Source organism: Myotis myotis, unplaced genomic scaffold (assembly GCF_014108235.1).
Source record: "Myotis myotis isolate mMyoMyo1 unplaced genomic scaffold, mMyoMyo1.p scaffold_m19_p_1, whole genome shotgun sequence".
Taxonomy (NCBI): domain Eukaryota; kingdom Metazoa; phylum Chordata; class Mammalia; order Chiroptera; family Vespertilionidae; genus Myotis; species Myotis myotis.
The window spans coordinates 16,788,028-16,811,685 of record NW_023416313.1 but is presented as its reverse complement, the minus strand read 5'-3'; the positions used below and the strand labels follow the sequence as shown (position 1 = coordinate 16,811,685).

At 38.2% G+C, this 23,658-nt stretch overlaps 1 pseudogene; it reads left to right on the top strand.

Moving 5' to 3' along the window:
- The first annotated feature begins 266 nt into the window (after positions 1-266).
- On the top strand, positions 267-23,658 carry LOC118660565 (annotated as a pseudogene).

Sequence of the window (23,658 nt, the reverse complement as noted above, 5' to 3'; positions counted from 1 at the left end):
AGCACAGGGGTTCCTGCCTTGTCTAAATCACCTATCAGTTTCATTGCTGTGGTTGGTGGGTTAGATTTGCTTCTACGAAACAGGATTTTAATGCAATTCCCTACATGGTAGCCTACTGTTTTGTGCAGGCGGTGTGCAAAGAAAAACTAAATAATGTTAATGATTTCATGAAGCAGCTTCTAAGTTAGTGAGACAAATATATACACTTATCTAGATAGAAATTAGACTCTGCTAAATTAAAGACGTATCGTTAGTGCTATGGGATTATGGAGGAGACCGTCATTGACAACCTCATAGCAGTTCCTGTAAAGAAGGTAATATTTGTAGTAGTACTTAAAATAGTAATTTGAGAGTTAGATAAATAAGAGGAAAATATTTCAAGTAGGGATGAGAGCAATGGTAAGCATGTTTTCTGTAAACGGATGAAGTATTCAAATAATTAAAGCATTAAGTGTGGCAAAACATGGGCTATGTATTAGGAATAGCAACCAATAAAGGTTAACAGGATACATGTTAAATATTTTTAAAAATTTATTTATTTATTTTAGAGAGAATGGGGTAATGAGGCCAGAATGAGACCCCTAAGTATCTGAGGATGTCTTCAGACTGTTGGTTTAATAAGTCACCTACTTAAAACAGATGGTGATGCCGGACTCTCTCTGTAGGTGGGAAACCAATACCTTAAACTTGAAAGGGGAGAACCACAAAACCTAGAATTAGGTGGTTCAGGTTAAAAAAGGTAGAAATAGTTGCATTCTAGTCCAATGTTTTTAATATTTTTTTTATTCCTGATGCAAATGATAATATTATTTGAAAATCACTAAAAATATATCATTAACAGTGACAGTCATCACACAAACTTTTGCACAGACTTTCTCATTTGGCTGAGGTACCTACAGGAAGGCTGTTAGCTGGGAAAATAGATCTGTGAGGTCCAAAATGTTAATACAATGCTGATCTACCGAATTTGTGAGAACCACATGGAATGAATAGTAACATGGGGTATTGCAGGTTTTATGCAGGAAAAAAATGCTTGTGATTAGAGATAAGTTCATGGGGGAATAAAAGAATGTGGAGGCAGAATTACAGACTTAGTACAGGAAATAGATTAAGGTTGAGAAAAACTAAGATAAAAAGAGATTTGCCAAGAGGCTGAAATGCTTTTAAATCCATGCAAATAACAGACAAGGGGAAGTGAATAGGTTGAAAGGATAAAACCATGCATTTTAGAGGAAGGCAAAAGATCAGGTATAGGACAAAACATTTAAAATCTGCCTACATCCTGATTTATAAGTTACCTAAGAATACAAATTGAATTCGAAATGTTCTAAATAATGTACAGTAACAACAATAACTGAGCAACGAACCTTAAGTGAGCAAGTACAAAAAAATCAGAGTCACCTCGGTTAGCAATATTATGCAAATCCAATAGAGGGATTTCCGCTTAAAAAAGAACTCATTATAAATCTTGAATTAAGCATTTGGGGAAGATTTTTACTATATTCAGCTTAAAGATTTTATGACACAGGAATTGATTTCACTGTGCATTTTTGGAAGGTGGCATTCAGAACAAGATCGAATTCTTATGAGGCACACTCAATTCTGACAGTCTTAGACCAGGACTTCTATTGCTAAGACACCACAGACCCTATATATTGTCCCCCAAATAGTTAAACATGAAAGATATTAATCTGGATTTTCTATGTATGTATTTTCTATGTATGTATTTATTGAATATAAAGTTCAATATTTATAAATAACTTAAAACCCTAACAATCTTAAGGAGAACAGAGCCTATTGCTGTCATCTTGTTTTCAAAGGAGTCCTCAACTTAACATTTCAATAGCACTGAATGATTATTAAGTATATATATAGATATATTTAATATGCACATAAACCGAATGGTGGAACAACCAAACAACCAGTTGCTATAATGTACACTGACCACCAGGGGGCATGCACGGAACATGGTGGGTATCAGCAGCAGACGGCAGAGTGTGGAACATGGTGGGCATTGTCCGCGGTGGTATGGTAGAGCAGGTAAGCAGGAGCGCCAGATCAAGGCGGGGCGCCAGTCACTGTCATAAGATAAACCTCTGGTGATTACTGAAAATTCTTTGCTCCCATGTGCCACAGTCCTGCTCGGCACTCGTACCTGCTACGGTGCCAGTCCCACTCGCACCCGCAGCTGGCACTCGTCTGCTGGCCCCGATAGCCCCTCAGGGCTTCTCTACATCCCCTCCTCCTGAACGGCAATCAGGGAAGCAGCTGCTGCTCACACCTGCTGCTGGCAATGGCCCCAATTGCTCTGTACCGTCAGCAGGTGCAAGCAGGGCTGGTGTTGTCAGCTTGTGGGAGCAGCAGTGGTAGGACCGGGGCTACCAGCACACAGGGGACTGGTGTTGAGGAGGATGGGCCTAGATCAGCCCCTGTGCCCACTGCAGCCTTGAGGCCCACAGTTCCTTTCAAGGTGAATGAATTCGTGTACTGGGCCCCTAGTGATAATATAAAAACTTAAGTTTATGTTTGTAGAACATGATACATTTTTTAAAATATATTTTAATTGATTTTAGAGGAAGAGAGAGATAGAATCATTGATTGGCTGCCTCCCGCACACCCCACACTGGGGATCAAGCCCAAATCCTGGGCATGTGCCCTTGGCCAGAATCGAACCTGGGACCCCTCAGTCCGCAGGCCGATGCTCTATCCACTGAGCCAAACCGGCCAGGGTTGTAGATCATGATATTTATATTTTACATATATAGCATAAGATAGATTACACATGTGTGTATAAAATGCATATAGTTACTATATATTATCTATAAACATTAGGTTATGTTTTTATATAATCATTTAATCACCATTAATAATTTGTGGAATTGAGAAAAATAGTGGCTCCACAGTGAACAGTGGATTATTTTGGTAACTACATACATGATACAATAGAGTCATAGATAAAGGTACTCAATAGATAACTATCTCCAAAAGCATACTGAAATGCTTTTATTTTTTATGCTCTCTCTAACATTCTTAAATATCAGTGGAGGCTCTACCTAATATAACCAGTGAAACTATTTTGCTCAAATACAATTCAAAAATAAAAATGTCTTCATTAATTAAAGATACTATAGTTTTATCCTTCATTCAATCATTATTTCAATAGTTTAAGATTAAATTACTATATGTTTCATGTCTATTTTATGTTCCTATTTTGCTAGATTTTCTTTTTCTTGAAATGAGCAGAAGTAATTTTCATCTGGAAAAAGCCTGCCTCTCTAAAGGCATAAATCCCAAGTAGAAAAATGAAGGTTTTGATTCAGCTGTCTTTAAAACCATATAGCTAATTAAATTGAACTGCTCCTGTGTTGCTATGGCATGATAATTAATCATAGGACAAGGCTAAAAACCTACAACAGAGCAGCTTTCTGTTCTAAGTGCAGTCAAAATGGGTGAAGTGGTCATGGTATTAATTAAAAACTTGAAGAAGTGGCATCCATTAATTTTTTTAATCAAATACTGGAACTGCAAGGTGGGTAATAAGCTAAAACAACCACAACATAAATGCATTTGCTCATAGAAATACCTTCAATTAAAAAAAATCTAAACAAGCATTTTAAGATTAGATCTTGCCCTGTTTGAGTTACAAAATAAATATCTTCCTATCTTCTGCATTGCAGAGAAAACTTAGAATTTTCTAAGGGCTTGACTATAGGTAGGCTGAGAAGACTATGCTAATTTTCTGTTACCCAAATAGAAAGTTGGGCAGGCTTCTGTAGACTGTCTCACATGTTAGCATTTTTCCTATAAAAAAATCCCTTCATTTTTATTTTATTTTTTAAAATATATTTTTATTGATTTCAGAGAGGAAGGGAGAGGGAGAGAGAGATAGAAACATTAATAATGATTGGCTGCCTCCTGCACGCCTCCTACTGGGAATTGAGTTCGCAACTTGGGCATGTACCCTGACCCAGAATCAAACCCTGACCTCCTGGCTCAATGCTCAACCACTGAGCCAAACTGGTCGGGCCATCCCTTGGTTTTTAAACTCTACAGTTTCTCTTATGTACATGTCTCCCAATCCTATATAATAAAGAGGTAATATGCATATTGACCCTCATGCCTTCGCATCACAAGATGGCTGTCCCCACATCGTCACAAGATGGCCACCACAAGATGGCCGCCCCCACATCATCACAAGATCGCCACCCCCACATTGTAACAAGATGCCTGGCAGGGGAGGGCAGTTGTGGGTGACCAGGCCTGCAGGGGAGGGCAGTTGGGGGCGATCAGGCCGGCAGGGGAGCAGTTAGGTGTCAATCAGGGGAGTGGTTAAGGGGAGATCAAGCTGGCAGGCAGAAGTGGTTAGGGGCAATCAGGCAGGCAGGCAGGTGAGCGGTTGGGAGCCAGCAGTCCCAGATTGTGAGAGGGATGTCTGACTGCTGGGTTAGACCCTATCTGGACATCCCCTGAGGGGTCCCAGATTGGAGAGGGTGCAAGCTGGGCTAAGGAACACGCCACCCCCCCTCCCCCCCAGTGCACGAATTTCATGCACCAGGCCTCTAGTAGAATCATATTCAGCAAGTACTTAAAACACACTTTCTAATTGTTTGTTCTAATTGTGGTGGGTCTGAGAGAGACAACTCTAGCAAAATACACCTTATGAGCCTCTCTCTGCCATGTCATTCTCATTCTCATCTGAGCGTGATTTAATTGGGCCTCTATATTAATCCTTACTCTTGTCTATTATGGCACAAGTCCCAAAGATGTTGAGAAAGTATTGAAGAAAACTGTACAAAAGGAAGCAAAGAAAATGATAAAAATAATCACCAGGGAGAATTTCCTACATATAATTTTTTAAATAATCATATTAATATTCTGAAAATCAAGTAGCAATACTTAAAGCAATTTACATTTTTACCTGATACTTTGATACTTCCTTTGCAGCATTTTTTAAAGATATTTTATCGATTTTTAGAGAGAGAGGAAGGGAGAGGGAGAGCAAAGTCTATTTATAGTTTTGGATATTGTTTGAACCTTTTAGATATACATATAACACTTTATAGTATCTCTCATTTAAACTAATGAGAAATTGTGTCCCTGTTAAGATTTTAGGGAAGGAAGTTTGAAAGTTAGTAAAGAATTGCTAACTTTAAGTTAGTGATGACTGATTTGAGTCTTCTAAAGCTCTGAACTGGCAAGTAGCCGCACAAATGCTTTTTCTTGGAATCCAGAAATATGCCTAAAATGACTGATTTATAGATTTAGACTCAAATCAGTCATTTTAGGCATATTTTAACCCTTTCCAGGTTGCTCTTGTTGCTTCATGATAAAGGAGAATATTACATCTTAGGGAGACACAGCCTAAACTGCACATAGTGCTATAGTAAAGAAAGATTGGACAGTGTTGAAAGGAAGATCTCTGAATATGGAAATCAGTTTAACACTACTAGCCTCCTCTAAGTTTGACCTATGGCCCATGCCAATGGCTTCATTTTACCCATAAGACTTTGTGGGATAAGATATTCATTCATAAAGAAATTATGTAATCTGGCAAGCAAGAGGAGATATACCTGACCATGCTTATGTAAAGCCTGAGCAAATATATACATAAATATATACTCATGAGAGATGAATAATTTAACCTCCAATTATTTTTAAGATAACTGAATAAATGGCAAAATTAAAATTTTTTACTTTTAATGAAAACATTTATGTTAGATTTGAAAAGAAGCCTTTACTTTTCATGTCAAACAAGTATGTGAATATTTTCATGTTGTTGGCAATTCCTGTTGTGAGGAGCTTTCCATGGATGGCTGTGCTTTTCCAAGTATATATCTTTATCATGCACAGAGGATTGCATAGGGAGGGGAGGATATTTTATCCTTGAATATGCAATTAATGCCATTATATTCTTTTTTTTTAAAATATATTTTATTGATTTTTTACAGAGAGGAAGGGAGAGAGATAGAGAGTTAGAAATATCGATGAGAGTGAAACATCGATTAGCTGCCTCCTGCACATCTCCTACTGGGGATGTGCCCGCAACCCAGGTACATGCCCTTGACCGGAATCGAACCCGGGACCTTTCAGTCCACAGGCCGACGCTCTATCCACTGAGCCAAACCAGTTTCGGCGCCATTATATTCTTAAAGTTTCTTCAAAAATGGATCAAAGTAAAGCTAATTATGAAAAAAAAATATTTAAAATTCAAAAACTTGTCTGTATTAAGACATTATATACTAGGGATAATAACTCATATTCCCTACCCTCCCATAGGTTATTCTGTAACCTTCTTTCTTTCCCTCCCTCCCTTCCTTTCTTCCTTCCTTCCTGCCTGCCTTCCTTCTTTTTTCCTTCCATTCCTCCTCCTCCTTTTTCTTGATATTCTCTCTCTCTCTCTCTCTCTCTCTCTCTCTCTCTCTCTCTCTCTCTCTCATAATTTTGTGACATGGAAACAGAGATGCCTATCCTCATCACTAAAAGTAAAGTTTAAACTCTTCTACAACAGTATGGCTATCAAAACAAGGTTAGGTTATTTTTTTATATAAACATTCAAATAAAATCAGCTTCAGAATTTGTATTGCCATTGCTGCTGAAAAATGAACTTTTATCAATGTTTTAAGGTTTATTGCAAGGATGATTGCATTTAAATACAAAGAAAATTTTAATATTCACTCTGTTTGGATGGCATCTCTAGAACAATTTCCTACTAGAAATCTATTAAAGAAATAGAAACTTGATGAATGATTTAATATAGTTAAACTACATGGGTTAGTACATTTTGTAATATTCAAAGAGGTTTGTTTTCTTTAAATCCTCATCTGAAGATATGTTGTTATTATTTTTAATTGATTTGAGAGAGAGAGAGAGAGAGAGAGAGACATTGATGTGGGAGAGAAATGTTGATCAGTCGCCTCCCATAGCACCCTGACCAGGGATCAAACCCATAAGTGTATGCCCTGTGCCCGGACCTTTTGGTGTCTGGAATGATACTGCAAACAACTGAGCCACCTGGTCAGGGCACTCAAAAAGTTTTGGTTGTTATTTAGTTTATTATTTTATTTTATTATTTATTTTATTTTATTTTTTTATTATTATTTTTTAGCAAGAAATGATAACATGCTCTTTTCCACATTTATAATTTTTCTTCTATTTTCTTTACGTTATTACTTAGATCAATAGTGCTCAAATGTATCCATTGGTTTAGCAACTGCATGTCACAGTGCTGGTTGTGGAACTCCACTGGAATACTGAGACACTGATGTAAGTCACCTTTAAATTCCACACACTCAATGTTGTGCATAACAGATATCATCTTACATATATATGTGATCAATAAAATACAAGAGTCAATGTTCTAAGACAAATACACTTGGAAGAAAAACATAACATTAAAAAATTATCTTCATTAGGTATTTTTTTCTGCAAATTGGGAAAAGACTCATTATTCAATTATAGTGGTAGAACACCTTGATCCTGCTAATGGAATAGGTTCTGATGATAATTACTTAAAAACCACAACCCTACATTAACAGACTTTGAAAAAAGACCAGGGAAGTAAAGAACATTGACATGACTGTAATCAAAATAAAAATTAAGTTTATTTTTAAATGTAAAAAAATTCATGGCACACTGCATGATTTATGATATAAACAGGATGCTTTAAGCAAAGGTGACATCAATCCCCTCAAAACAGTTCTTTAATATTAAGTCTACATATTTAGACATTCCTCGGGCTATGACTTACAGAAAAGTTGATATGACAATAAGCAATGGTCAAATTAATTTTACCTTTTTGTAAAAAGGAAATAAAACAAAATCTAACAAACATCTATGGACTCATTAAATAACTGAAATACATTTTTAAAAGGTATGTCTTTGTTATAATAGTGCAAAGAATGCAGAAGGGACAGACTGCTATGTATGTTTATACAGACTGATATTTTGTGAATTGGTTAGTGGTGCAAGATTTTCTCAATTCATCAAAGTCACAGAAGAATGTTCCGGTGAAACTCCAACCTTCCAGAAAAGGTTGGCAAATTTAGAAGAATTTATTTAAAATTGAGTTTTTCCTTTAGCTGTAGTCTGTATCAGGCTTAACTTCTCAAGATGATCAAATAAGAAATTCATGTCCAGCTGGTGTGGATCAGTGGTTGAACCTTGACCTATGAACCAGGAAGTCATGCTTCGATTCTGGTCAGGGCACATGCCTGCATTGCAGATAGGATAATAATTATCTTGCTTGTTTTTATTCATCTGTCTAAGGCAGTGGTCGGCAAACTGTGGCTCCTGAGCCACATGCTGCTCTTTGGCCCCTTGAGTGTGGCTCTTCCACAAAATACCAACTTCTGCGCATGGGCCACAAAGTTTCAATCGCACTGTACATGCATGACCACACGTGGTATTTTGTGGAAGAGCCACACTCAAGGGGCCAAAGAGCCGCATGTGGCTCATGAGCCGCAGTTTGCTGACCACTGGTCTAAGGTATATGTATAGCTCATAGTATTTCAGTGTTTATATTAGAAGTGTTTTGGATCTTTATTTAGATACTAGAGGCCCAGTGCACAAAATTAGTGCACAGGTGGGGGGAGGGTCCTTCAGCCCTCCCTGCACCCTCTCTAATCTGGGACCCCTTGGGCCTAAACTGGCAGTTAGACATCCCTCTCGCAATCCGGGATAGCTGGCTCCTAACCACTCACCTGTCTGCCTGCCTGATTATCACTAACCACTCTGCCTGCCTGCCTGATGCCCCTAACTGCTCCTCTGACTGCCTGATTACCCATAATTGCCTTTGCCTGATGGCCTGATCTCCCCTAACTGCCCTGCCCTGCCGACCTGGTCGCCCCAAACAGCCCTCTGCTGCTGGCCTGATCACACCTAACTGCTCTCCCCTGCCAGCCTGATTGCCCCTAACCACCTCTGCCTCAGCCCCAGCCACCGTGGCTTTGTCCGGAAGGATGCCTGGAAGGATGTCTGGTCTAATTAGCATATTACCTTTTTATTAGTATAGATTTGAGGTTTTTTGATCAGAAATATGCTGAACAAATTTAATTTCTGTTTATATCATTTGGCCTTTGGTAAAACTGGCTTCGATATATGTTTTTTCTCTTAAACTTGCAGTTTCTAAGAATCCATCAAAGACATTAAATGAGGACTTACTATACTTTAAAGGAGCAAACTGCCTGGGAGGTGAACTATATCCTAATAAAGCTGTTATGTATACATTGTTTAACTAGACATTTGGGGGTTCCCAGTATCATAGGGAGGACTAGTGAAATGGAAGCTGAGGAAGATGAAGAAAAGGTGGCCAAGCAAATAGAGGCACAGATGGAATAAATTCATGACACCCAAGGCTATTAATGCCTGATCACTGCAATCTGTCGTGCAACTACCCATTTTCCTTGGATGTTACATGCAAGGACTTCTGTCATCGGTACCACACACACAGAGATTCTGAATTGTATTCTTATTTATAACATTAGCTCCCCTGTCAAAGCACTGGAAAGACTCATCTAATTGGTTAAGCGTACATTACATGCCTGCCTGTCCAGGATGTGTAAATACAAAGCTTGCTCTCTTGTATTAGGAGTTAGCTTTTGGTCCTTATCAGGCAAGGGTTCTTCAAGCAAGGAAAAGGACTCAGAGGCTTGGCTGACAAAGATAACAAAGACACATTAATATACTATATAAATATATACAATCCTATACAATAAAAGGATAATATGAAAATTGACCCTAACAACAGAATGACTAGGAATGACTGGTCACTATGACACACACTAACCACAAGGGGGCAGATGCTCAATGCAGGAGCTTCCCCCTGGTGGTCAGTGCGCTCCCACAGGGGGAGCTCTGCTTAGCCAAAAGCCAGGATGACAGCTGCCAGCACAGCGGTGGTGGTGGGAGCCTCTCCTTCCTCCTCAGCAGCGCTAAGGATGTCCGACTGCAGCTTAGGCCTGCTCCCCGCTGGCAAGTGGACATCCCCCAAGGGCTGCCAGGCTGCCACAGGGATGTCTGACTGCCAGCTTAGGCCCGATCCCCAGAGGAGTGGGCCTAAGCCAGCAGGTGGACATCCCCCGAGAGGTCCCAGACTGTGAGAGGGCACAGGCCGGGCTGAGGGAACACAACCCCCCCCACCTGCCGAGTGCACAAATTTTTGTGCACCGGGCCTCTAGTATTTATATAAATCTACATTAAAATAATAACTAACACATATACATCTTACTATGTACAAGAGCTTTATGTGTGTTTTTTTTTAATATTTTTTATTGATTTTTAGAGAGAGGATCAGAGAAGGAGAGAGAGTGAGAGAGAAAGAAGCATTGATGAGAAACATAGATTGGCTACCTCCTGCAGGCCCCCTACTGGGGATTGAACCTGCAACCTGGGCATGTGCCCTGACCAGGAATCAAACCCATGACCTCTTGGTTCATGGGATGACACTCAATTCACTGAACCATACCAGCTGGGCTTTGTATTTACTCTTCACATCAACTATGGGATGTTGGCATTTTTATTATCCTCTACTGTTTTCCAAGTGAGTAAAGTCAGACAGAGTCCAAGTAACATTTCTATAATTAGCAGGTAGGTGGCAGAGACAGGATTGGAAACCAGAGTGCCTCTGGAGACCATGCTCACTGGAGCACTGCCATGGTGAACTCCCTCCCTGTGAATAACAAAGGTCTTCTGATCTGCCTCAGCTCTCCTAGATGCATCATGATCCATGCTCAGAAATATGCTTTTCCTGCTAGGCAGACCCACTGCAAAGTTGCTAGATTAATTTAGCACTCCATTATTTTACTGCTCAGGGCCTGGGTTTGATGCTGGGGGAGGGAGTAGGAAGCAAAATTGATATAATATAACCCCTGTTCTTAAGTTTACAGTATAAATGGAATCATAGTAAATGAACATATGAAATTTATTAAATAAGATTTTTGTTATTCAAGTGACAGAAACACTGTTTTTAAAATAAATGCCATGCAGGAATACATTATATATAAAATGAAAGTATAATGACTTTAATTCAAACTTCAGTTTTAAACTTTGAACCTATATCCACTTCTTTCCCTGACACTCCAAGACAATTTCTACAGCATCTCTGAGGAAGCCATCAGCTCCCTAAATTTCAGTTTGAAAATCATAGATCTTGATAAATTCAAAGATAAATGGAAAAATAAAGATTCCTAGGAAGAGAGAGAGCATTGAGTTATGGGAAGTGCAAAAGCATTCTTTAAAGAAGATAGCATTTGAGCTTAAGCACTGACAGATGTGGATAGGCAGTGGTGACAGAACTAGGAAGAGACTTTTATGACCACAGACCCACAAGCAATGTTCAAGTAACAGAGGACAAACTAGTTCTGTTTGAGCACAGATTACATGTACACATGCACTGCAGGAATAAGTTCAGAATACAATAAAAAGAGATTAAACAAGAAAGAGATGTTCTGAAGAATGAGCTCCTAAGCCAAGGAAAAATTTACAGAAATAACCAAAATAATTAGAGGACAAGACTCAAGTCTGCCATGAGCCTAGAAGCCAGGGAATGAGAATTTAAATAATTAATTTGCAAAGTATGCTGGGAAAGAGCATCAAACATTGCAGAAAATAAGGATTTTTTATTAAATGAGTTATCAGCTCTGCTAAATAAAGAACGTTATTTGGACTGTTTAAAATCTTTGTCAAAGTACCATTAACAATGCCATATTGGAAAACCAAGAATCGCTCTAGCTAGTTGTGAGATTTTAGGCTTTGGAAACCTTATTTTAAGAATATGAATGCCCTGACCAGTTTGGCTTGGTGGCTAGAGCATTGGCCTGTGGACTGAAGGGTCCCAGGTTTGATTCCGGTCAAGGGCATGTACCTTGGTTGCGGGCAATCTGCAGTAGAAGGTGTGCAGGAGGCAGCTAATCGATGTTACTCTCCCATTGATGTTTCTAACTCTCTATCCCTCTCCCTTCCTATCAGTAAAAAATCAATAAAATATATATTTTTAAAAAAGAGTATGATTAACTACATTGCATAGTTTCTTCATTGAGTATATGACAGGTCACAGGAAATAGGCCCAAGGATTTAGAATTAATCTACAGTTATTTAAAAAATATGTTTAATTGGATTTTTAGAGAGATGAAGGGAGAGAGAGAGAAACATCATTGATTGGCTGCCTCCTGCACACCCCCTCCCCCTGACTCCTGGGGATTGAACCCTCAACCCAATAATGTGCCATGAATGGGAATTGAACCAGCAACCTCTTGGTTTATGGGTTGATGCTCAACCATTGAGCCACACTGGCTGGGCTATTTTACAGTTTTGAACACTATTAATATTAACATTTTTTAGAAAGATGCAATTTTCTGAAGATATTCAGAGGTGTCATTTCACACATATAAAATCTCTCAGTTACTTGCATAAAATATTTGTTCACTAATTGTTTCTCAAAGACAATATCCATGGATCTTATCGATCTTATAAGATATTGAGTTATTCTATTTATTCTCTTTATTTTTGCTTGAAATAGCAATGATCTGATAAGTTTTTTTTCTATAAAGATATTATGCACCCATATTTTTGACACCATGTTTAAGAATCATAAAGAAAATTAAAAAATAAGCCACTGTCATTTTTTAGAAAAGACAAATCTTTCTCTCTCTCTCTCTCTCTCTCTCTCTCTCTCTCTCTCTCTCACACACACACACGCACACACCCACACACACACACACACACACAAGAAGATCTATGATTTCAAAATTATGTTTTATAGCCTAGTTTTAGCAGTGTGTAGATAAAGCTTATCATCCAAGTCTACTGTAAGAAATGAAATAATACACATAAACATGATTTACAAATTAGAAAACACTCTGAAACCATTTTTAATTATTCTTTTCTTAAGATTTGCATAAATCAAAGAGAGAGTATTTATTAATCCAACATAGATCATGAACTGGAAAAGAGTACTAACAATTACTTCAATTTTTATAGTACTCTGAATTTCCACTTTTTCTGTCTTAGTACTCATGTTGACCCAATGAAGAAAGAAAAATTAGATATTCGTTTTCTAATTTTTAAATGGCAAAATTAATATATACAGATAGTCATTTTCAAATATCATGTAGTTATCAAGATAGAAAGTAACAAAAATGTGCTGCATCCAATATCAGTGATTTTTGTTCCCAGAGTAGCTTAAACAAGGTCACAAATCAAGTGGCAGGAGTTATTCTTTGATCGTTTGCTGTCTACCATATGCAATATTTTTTGAATTCTTATCTATGGCAGGACTTCTATCAAAATCAATAATAGTTTTTCAAAACAAAAATGATTAAAACTGGCTTTCAGACATTTTATTTAATTCAGTAAAGATGTATTGATAGCTTAGGATGTTCAAGTTAGATGTGTAAGACATTGTGATAAATTAAAAATCAATGGTATATATTTTCTCACTGCTATTTCCTCTCATCTTCCAATATCACAGGGACTCATAAGTTAGTAGATGTGGTAACTATTTATAAATCACTAATAACATAAATCAGGCTCACATAAATAGTGTAATAAATATTCAGACAATGTGCTATGGGAGTAATATGTAAATAGATAAGAAGCCTATTCTGATGAATGTGATGTGGGAAGTGTCTTGGCTCAGGTAGAACTTGATAATGGCATTGAAGAGAAGTGAAGGTAAACAGCAAGTTAAAGGATATATATATGGCATTCTTCAATGGCCTCACACAACTGAAAACTTCAGAGATTTGAGATTAAACTCATTAAATTCATCAACATCTCTATCCAAAGAATTGCATAGGATGTTTTAGCAAAAAGCACAACGCAAACACTGAGACAAATATTTTGATCAATAGTTATAAATACATGCATGTGGGGACTGTCATATCAAATAAGTGAGACTGTCCATTTGAAAAGAAAACATTCAAATTATATAGAGATGGTATGCATTGATAGAACTTAACTGTGCAACAGAATATTATGCTAACCAAATTAAAGTTATGTGACTGCCTTGAAACATAAAATGAATAAACTCTGCTCAGCTCTGTCTCTTTTCTGACATCATGAAAGCCTAATTTTAATAGGCATCATTGTAAAATATGTAGTCATTAATCTTTTCTTAACCATGAGGCAAAAGTATTTCTTTTTGAAAAATTGAGCATAAATCAGAAATATTGGGTAACTGCATACTTGAAAATGTAGAGAACTTGGAAGTATGTCAGGACCTTAGCTAACTAGGCCCCAGGTCTTCTTTTCATTATCTTTGAAGATTTATTAACCAGATATCTATTCTATTTTATGAAGATTCTATATGCCTTATACAATTGCAGTCAATCTTATAGAATTGGATTGTAGTGTTCTAAAAGAATAATGCAGAAATTAGAATTTAATATCAGAGAACAAGAAATATTTGTGCCTCTTTAATGTTATAATATGCTGTCTTCATAAACACAAATGGCTTTCATAGTATTAGGATATTTTATGCTGATATTTCCTGACTCTTCTGATCTTATTTAGAAAACAATGATTGGTTTTCATAAAGCTCCCTTGCATCAGGGCTTCTCTGCCCAGTAACTATTTTGGCTTTGTTGTCCAACCACTTTGAACCCTCTCTCTGATGATCAAAACCCTGTGTAATATGGTCACATGTTTCTGAAATAATTTTCTCTACTTCAAGTCTTTATCATTTGCATGATTTCTAATCAGGTTATTTTCCACACCATTTTCAGTACAGGTCACAATTAACTTATGAATTTGGTCATCGCAAACACCTACTCAACTGGTATCTACTATTTGAATTCCAATTATTGGAATGATTCTAATTATTCAACACCTATCTCAGTTTCACTGGGCCTTTTAAAAGAGATATTAGAGGCACAACACACTTAAATATTATCTTGGCCTTCAAGAAACTTATAATTTACCAGAACAAATCCAAAAAGAATGAACCAGTAAGTCTGCTAATACTTAGATTTGGAAGAAGGAATTCTGTGGCATGGCAATGATGGCAAGACAAAGACATAAGTATAGTAATGGCTATATTCCAAAAGGCAAAGGGCCTATTTTCAGGCAGAACTTTAAACACATGAGCACTGAATGCCCTCCCTAACATGACCCCTAATACTGCATATTTAGTGCCAGTATCGGGTCCTTCCATTGAACTCGTCTGTGCATTTCTGATGCCAGCAATGACCATTATCAGGAGGCTCAAGTAATCAATCCCAAGAAAACATCTACTTGGATGATAAAATGGGGCATTTATAAGACTGACACTTCCTGAAACTGAAGCCACCTGACCTTAGCAGATGGCCAGATCAGACTGAATCTGTACATTCACTATAGAATTACCCATCATTATTTCTACAAACAACTCCTGAGACCTGTTATGTACTAAGCCCATAGATAATATCTAGTTACATCATATCCTGTGCTATGTCAGATTCAAGTTTGCCCCACAGTCTTTTAAAAAATATATATATATTTGTATTTATTTCAGAGAGGAAGGGAGAGGGAGAGTGAGATAGAAACATCAATGATGGGAGAGAATCATTGATCAGCTGCCTCCTGCATGCCCTCTGCTGGGATTGAGCCCACAACCTGGGCATGTACCTTGACCAGAAATAGAACTGTGACTTCCTGGTTCACAGGTAGATACTCAACCACTGAGTCACGCCAACCAGGCTACCCCACAGTCTTGATACATATGCTGAGATCCTACACATGTATTAATCAGGGAGGAGTTACTCCACTGTGATATATTTATCATGATCATGTTCATTTAGTAAAAATATGAATATCACAAACAGCCATAAACCCTCTTATAATGGCTTTTATCATAATTCATGGAACTTTATCTACATATTTTAGAAATGCTTCTTTGTTCTGAAAAACTTGGCTGATTTTATTTTGTTCAATTTTGCTAATTCCCACTGACCATTTTCCTTGTCACCAATTGTTTCCTGATCCAAACCATACCTTAGGTTGTATTGTGTCATACATGTGACTGAGGTGTGTTAAATGCAACATTGATAGAAAAACAAAATGGCAATATCTGTACCATGGTATATGAGGGAAAATATCTGTAAATATTGGTTGTTTTATGAAAATGGAGGTGCAAAATAAAATACAGGACACAGTTAAATTTCAGATAATCACGTGGCCTACTGAGATACAAATAGAACCTTTTGTGGCCCATTTCTTTTGCTTTTGGCCAATTTAAAACTTCTGTGGTAAGATAACCTGCTATATTAGTACCCGTATGTTCCAAACAGTGCAAGTGAAACATTAATACAAAAAAAATATTTTTTATTTGAAATACAAATTTAACTGGCATCCTATATTTTTATTTTCTAAATCTGACAACCATATCCAAAATATAAATGACATCGTATTAGAGATGAAAATTTTACCTTGCACACTCTGGAGCAGGTATCGCAACCTCAATGCTACTGACATTTTTGGCCAGAAACTTCTTTGTTGTGGTGGGACTACCCTGTGCATGGTAGAGTATGTAACAGCATCGGTTTCTACCCAAAAGGTGCCACTGGAATCTATCCAGTTGTGACAATCAAACATGTCTCCTAAAGTTGCCTACTTTCACCTGGGAGCAACATAGTCCCAGTTAAGAACCATTTATCTAACTATAAGGGTTAATAATAACACTGATTTAATTATTGAGATTATTTAGCTCAAATATTTCTCTTTTAGTTAGATAGCTGAAGCAAGCAAACAGAAGACACATGTGGAATTGTTTAAATTAGTTGCACGTTATTCAGTGTGCAACGTAAGTCCCTAGCTAATCTATTTGCTGATACATTGATTGCTTAACAGAAGACCATGAAAAAGCCTTCTGTTGTGTGATCCTACTTGGAAAGCTATTGACTCAACACTTACTGCCAGAGCTTTTCTGGTTCAAAATATTTAGTCTGACAGGCGATACTTACAAGACATGAAACGCATGCCCTCACACTTCTACTGTCTATACGTGGCCTACTGAGATACAAATTGAACCTTTTGTGGCCCATTTGTTGTGTTTTTGGCCATGTTAAAACTTCTTTGGTAAGCTAACTTGCAATTTATGATTATTTAAATAACAAGAATGCCTGCTGAGGTCTGTTTTAATTCAGTAAATAAAACAGCTGGCCAGATAGGATGAATGACAGAAGCAACGGATAAGATAGGGTTTTGTTCCTATTCATGTCATTATCAAGAAGAGCATTTAGATTCCAGGGCAGAGATTTCATCTGCCTCCCTCTTTGCTGGGTCTCAATAACATGTTTGCAATGAATGCATGAATGAGTGAAAGAAAGTTCACAACAGATGTTATCTAACATAGTCATATATGATTTCATTGATTAATAATATGCCAGTCACTGCAGACTGAAGGGTCCCAGGTTCAATTCCGGTCAAGGGCATGTACCTTGGTTGCGGGCATATCCCCAGTAGGGGGTGTGCAGAAGGCAGCTGATCGATGTTTCTCTCTCATCGATGTTTCTAACTCTCTGTCCCTCTCCCTTCCTCTCTGTAAAAAAAATCAATAAAATATATTAAAAATAAAAGAATATGCCAGTCAGAGAATGATAAGTATCACATGTTCTCACTTGTATGTGGAATATAATGAACAAAATTGATGAAAAAAATAGATTCAGAGACATAGACGCATGGAACAGACTGACAAATCTCAGAGGGAAGGTAGGATGGGGTATGAAGAGATGAACCAAAGAATACATATGTGCACACCCATGGACACAGACAATAGTACTGTGAAGGCCTGGGGGAGGGTGTGCACAGTGGAAAGAGTCAATGGGGGAGAAAAAGGAAACATCTGTAATACTTCCAACAATAAATATTTTTTAAAAAATTGTTCAGTTAGAGATAGTACATTGTTCAGCAGACAGCATTAGCTTGCTTACAAGTTTGTATTGATTAAAGGAGAAACAAAGCTCTTAACATTATGTTTAATAAGTGATTAAACTCATTAGAATTAATTATCATTTATTAAGTCATAAGGTAGGGCTCTAATTTCAACCATCCAAGTTGTTTGCTGTGTTATGTTGTAATTCTTAGAATGTAGGTATGAGAATAGATAAGACATAAAATAGCACATGCATTTATTCACTGAAGACTAAGTAACTTCCACATGTGAGAGGAGCAGAGAGAGAATGGAGAAAGAGATGAAGGAAAAAGGAGGAGAAGAATAGAGAGAGATGATATAGAGGACTTAAGTTATTTTGAGTAGAAAAAACCATGGACTTCATATTAAATAATACCCCCCAAAGAACCAAATTTTGTCTTAAAATGCCTGGACAGAGTTCTGTACATGCTGGTCACTATTTTCTTAAAACTGTTAGGGTGTTTGTAGTACCTAGCGATTTTGCCTAATACAGCAATTAGTTGTGCTCATAGCCATAGATATATTGAAGGCAAGTAATTTCTCAATCACTAATATTAATGAGGTTGATGAAGCCAGTTTTATCATTTAGAAGACATCTGTTGGGGCATGACTAATTGGAAAAAGAATGGTGATCAAAATGTCTGAAACATCTTTATATTTTATTAGGAAGAGGCAATTACCTTATAGAAATGTAAAATATACAGAGCAGAGTTATGAGTTTTTATTATTCAGAATTTAATACAAATATTCAGTTGATGATCAAAAATTAAATGTACACAAATGGTTTCAAAATCCTTTCTGCCATTCCATCCTCTTCATATGTAAATTAGAACAGGAACTGCATATTTTCAATAGCAGGGGAGAATGTCTTCATGCCCAGGCATTAAATGTGTGTTCTTATTTTCAGCCCAGCACTGCAAGGTGTTATCAAACTAGGAGAAAGGCAGTACGATGTTAAATTGGGCAAATCTCCTAGTGCTGACATTTTGCAACAGTCTCTTAAGCCCCGTGAGCCTCAATTTCCTTATCTTTAAAAAGGGAATAACAGTGACTTCTAAGATGAAATGCGATGTTTACAAACTGTTTAGAACTGTGTTTGGCCCATGGTAACTGACAGGTAACTATTGTTATGTGGTTTTCCAAACAATTTCAATCTAGATGGGAAAAAATCTTTTGTTTTTAAGTAAAGACTTTCTGTTAAAGTGTTTTTGGAGCTGAAATGCATAGTAATGCAAATATAAACTTAGAAATACACAAGGGATCAATGTTGCTGTGTGTTGGACCCTATATCAGTTCATCAATACATTTAGTTCAAGACAACTGGGATTTACAAAGCAAGCATCAAATGCCAAAAAACTATGCTCAGGGCTAGATAAAGATGAGAAAAATTCCATTGACCACACAAAAGCAATAATTTTACTTTAATATGCAGAGCAATTTAGTCCTCCTTTGGTCTAAACTATACAACTTAGACCCCAGGCTCTACCTTCGCATATCCCAAAAGGCACATTTGTGTGTGTGTGTACATGCGTGCACAATTTCTTTTTCACCCTATATAATAAAAGCCTAATATGCTAAGTGTCTGGTTGACCAGTCGGCCGTTCAACCAATCAAAGCGTAATATGTTATGGATATGATAAGGATGCTCAACCACTCACTATGACATGCACTGACCACCTGTGGCAGTTGACTGGTCGACCAGCCGCTATGACGTGCACTGACCACCAGGGGGCAGAAGCTCCGATCAGTAGGTTAGCTTGCTGCTGAGGTCCAACCGATCAGGACTGAGCAAGATGGGCCACACATGCCCTGGAGCCCTCCCACGATCCCTCTCCCACTGGCCAACCTCCCACATCCCTCCCTGGCCCCGATCATGCACCCGTGGGTCCGGGACCCCTCGGGGGATGTCGGAGAGCCGGTTTCAGCCCAATCCCACAGGCCAGGCCGAGGGACCCCACTGGTACACAAAAGCGTGCACGGGGCCTCTAGTCTTTATTAATAACAGAAGTGGTTTTTACAAGGTTGAATGTTATCTGTAACCCTGGAGCAACTGATGAAAACTAAGGCAGCATTGAAATCTCAATTCTTTCCCAACCAACTACCTATCAACTAATGTATCCATTTAATCAACAAGTGTTTATTAAGCACCAACTTGAGCTTCTAATAAAAGCTGGGAAATCCAAAGATAAGTAATATGATCATGGCTCTAGCCTTTCAGAGTTCAGCCTCTACAGGTCTACGAAGAGGCATCACGTGATGCACACGTAGAAAATACAGTTTCACATATATATTTACACAGGGGCCCATCCTCCATGTTCATGAACATTAATGTAAAGATCACATTTCTTCTCACAACTTAAAATTCTAGCTAGAGGAAAGAAGAAAAAAAATAAAATGTTAGCACACACTAAGGACATTTTTAGCCTTCTCATGAGTAAGTATCCACTCATTTGTGCAATAAACATTTATCGGGCAGCTTATGTCTGCCAGGCACTTTGCTGAGCACTGGTTACAAAGAAAAAAAGGCTCTGTCCTTGGCTCAGGTTGCTCTCACTCCAGAGGCTCACACCTGCTGGTAAAGAAAATGAAACCTGTGATTTTGATGACCCTCCCCATCTCCGTCACCTGCCATTAACATACATGTTTATATATGCCCCCTCGCTCTTGAGAGTCACTGGTTTCGAGAGGGAAGCTAGCCAGTAACAATAAATGCAATAAAATGCTACAGGTATTACGGTAAGAAATCGTTACAACATTCAGCAGGAGTTAGAGTGTTGTTTTGAATAATTTTATCTTGCAGGAGGAAGATGTTCAGCATTCCCGAAATACATAAATAAATGGACCTCTGAAATAACATTTGAAAAGTGAGCGAAATATTCTAGCCTGTTTTCTAAACTATTCATGGTGAAGTGGGGCAGGCATTTTAAATGAAAGTGGGAGTTATATTGTCCAAGGCAGAGAGAGGGAGAGAGCTATCTTGGCACTTTCTGAGAACTAAAAATGTCTGGTAGTTTTAAAAGAGAGTGGAAAAATAGACATGAGCCTGACTTTAAACACACACACACACACACACACACACACACACACACACACACACACACACTTTCTTATACAATGGACCTGTGTTTTGGAAAACGTCCATGGCAGCAATGAGAAAGCTGCAAAACAGGAATATAAACATTGCAAACCAAAATTCAAGATGGTGATTGCAACAGTCCTGGTGAATCCGATCATGAGTATCTCAAAGAGGGAAAACTCAAACTTTGAAAACTCCAATTAGCTTCACTCAGAGACAAATGAAATCGTAAAATAGAGTCTCTTAGATAGAAAAATACATGTGATAGTTTTCTACACCACACTTGACATTTGGTTGCTGAGGGCTCGCTTGGCACATAAAATCTGCAGAAGCCAGTTCTCTGAATCCTGCCTCTGCCAATGCAAAGACAGACTGTACAAAACTTTGCCAAACATTCCTTCAAACCAGCTTTGCCTGTTAAACATCTCCAGAGAGGAATGTCTTGTTTTGGTATATTCTTATTCACAGCTTTCCAAACAAAAGGTCAAATATTTTATTTTTAAGTTGTCACATCACAGCTGCAAAGAATTTTAAGTAACTGGAAACTTGCACATAAAAGGTTGAGACTACAAAAGCTAATAAATATGTAAATTTTGTCTGAATGTGAATTTTGCTTATTTTTCAAGATTCTCGGCCTGTTAGTTTAACCCATAGGGTAGTAGAATTCTCTGGGCTACTTTCTCTTGCTATATTAAGAGTGTTCCTGAGACAAATACTAATTCAGCACAAAGAAAATGATTGCAAAGAGTAAATCCAGGAAAAAAAAAAACGGATGGAAGAGAAAAAAATGGTAAATTTCTAGTAATTTTGGAAAACATTTATAAAAAGTGTAACGATGCTTTGGCATGTCTAAGCTATTACTGATTGACTCTGACTTTAAAGTGACCAAAATCTTTAAAATTAATAACTTCTGTCTCACAGATATTAGAAATATTTTTAAATCGATCCTAATTTGGAATTAATCTGTTTATATACATGAGATTTGATCACTTTCTTTAAGGGTGGCTTTGAATAGATACATGAGTCCCTCACCCTTAAAAAAATGAAAAGAAACAGAAAAAATGTAGGTTTATATGAGACAGCAAAATAAAAGTAATAGTAATCATATTTACCCTAGCCATTATTATGGTCAGTTGTTAACTGAAACCAAGGAAAACCAAGCAATCCTGCCTGTATCACCAAGTATCTTATAGTTGCTTTTCATATTTCAGTGTCACTTCTCAATCCCTTTCAATACCATCTCTTTCACCAACATTGAAACTCACTGCTTTTCCTTAATTTCTTTTAATGTTTATGTTCTTTTCTCTTGTAACACTTTTTTTAAGTAAATATATTCCCTGGTCAACTTGGCCAATTCAGTCCACAGAACCAGAGAATTTCACCCAACTTTGGATAGAACTTTACAATTTAACCCAATGATCGTTGATGTCAGAATCCCATTCATACCAGTAACACATTCTAGGTTTTTTCTTAACCTCCAGTGACAATGAACTCAGTTCCCTCAAAACAATACATTTTATCGTAGAATACTGACTTACAAAGTTTTGCTACATAGAAATCAAATTGCTCTTCCTATATATTATACTAGAGACCCAGTGCATGACATTCATGCACTTGGAGGGGGTCCCCTAGACCCGGCCTGTGCCCTTTAGCTGTCAGGGAGCCCTCAGGGGATGTCCGACTGATGGTTTAGCATGCAGAGAGGGCCTAAGCTGCAGTTGGACATCCTTAGTGCTTCCACAGAGGTGGGAGAGGCTCCCGCCACTGCTGCTATGCTCGCCAGCCGTCAGCCGGCTATGGCTGAGCTGCGCTTCCCCTGTGAGAGTGCACTGACCACCAGGGGGCAGCTTCTGTGTTGAGAATCTGCCCCCTGGTGGTCATTGTGCATCATAGCGACCGGTCGGTCCACTGTTTGGTCGATTTGCATATTACCCCTTTATTATATAGGATACTCTATTCATCTGCTTGGGCTGCCATTAGAAAATATCACGAGCCATGCAGCTGCACCACTGCCTGGGCAGAGGTGTGGAATGGTGCCCAGTGGGCCCTAAATAGCACATAGTGTTCAGGAGCTTCCTGGAGGTTGGCTGGGTGGCCTACCTCTCCTTTGGGTCTCATGCCGGGAAGCTGGTCGCAATCTTAAATGTTATCAATCAGAACAGGGCTTTGGCTGATGGACCTTGCACTCAAGTAAGGAGCCAGGCTATGCCTTTCAAACGCATGCAGCTCGCTGACTTCATCCTTAAGTTCCCACACAGTGCCCGGCAGAAGTATGTCTGATAAGCCTGGGAGAAGGCAGATATCAATACAAAATGGCAGCCACAAGATGGGCCAAGAAGATTGAAGCCAGAGAAAAGAAAGCCAAGGAGACAGATCTTGATCATTACAAAGCAGTGAAGGCAAAGAAAATGAGGAACCGAATAACCAAGCTTGAAGTTAGGAAGCTTCAAAAGGCAGCTCTCCTGGAAGCTTCTCCCAAAATAGCACCTGCTGCTAAAGGTGTGGCTGCAGCGGCAGCAGCTGCTGCAAAGGTTCCAGCAAAAAAGGTGACCGCTGCAGGCAAGAGGGTTCCAGCCCAGAAGGTTCTGGCCCAGAAACCTGCAGGCCAGAAGGCAGCGCCTCCAAAAGCTCAAAAGGGTCCGAAAGCCCCGCCCAGAACACACCTGCTGCTTCCACGGCATCTGGCAAGAAAGCATGA